Source organism: Morone saxatilis, unplaced genomic scaffold, assembly GCF_004916995.1.
Source record: "Morone saxatilis isolate NCDOM2014 unplaced genomic scaffold, NCSU_SB_2.0 Contig17, whole genome shotgun sequence".
In the NCBI taxonomy this organism is placed as follows: domain Eukaryota; kingdom Metazoa; phylum Chordata; class Actinopteri; family Moronidae; genus Morone; species Morone saxatilis.
Genome location: NW_023339729.1, coordinates 11424274 through 11424547, shown reverse-complemented (window position 1 = coordinate 11424547; position 274 = coordinate 11424274).

The window sequence follows — 274 nt, the reverse complement described above, 5'->3', positions numbered from 1 at the left end:
CTCCTCCCCGTCTCCCTCCTTCCCACAACACCACATCATGACAACTGCAATCAACACTTGCTGTGTGTTAATATTCCGTCTCTCCTCTCCTCTCCTGTTTGCAAACACTTCCCAGTGTTGGAATGTTTTGGCTTTTGCAGGCTGATATTCCCACAGCAAATACAAGGCGGGAAAGCAGGGTATTCATAGCTTGGCGTTTAGCTCAGAGAGGGCACTTTAGGTTACTGGCTAGTTTTTATGTCTGTAATTATTAAGCTGACCTGTCAAACACATT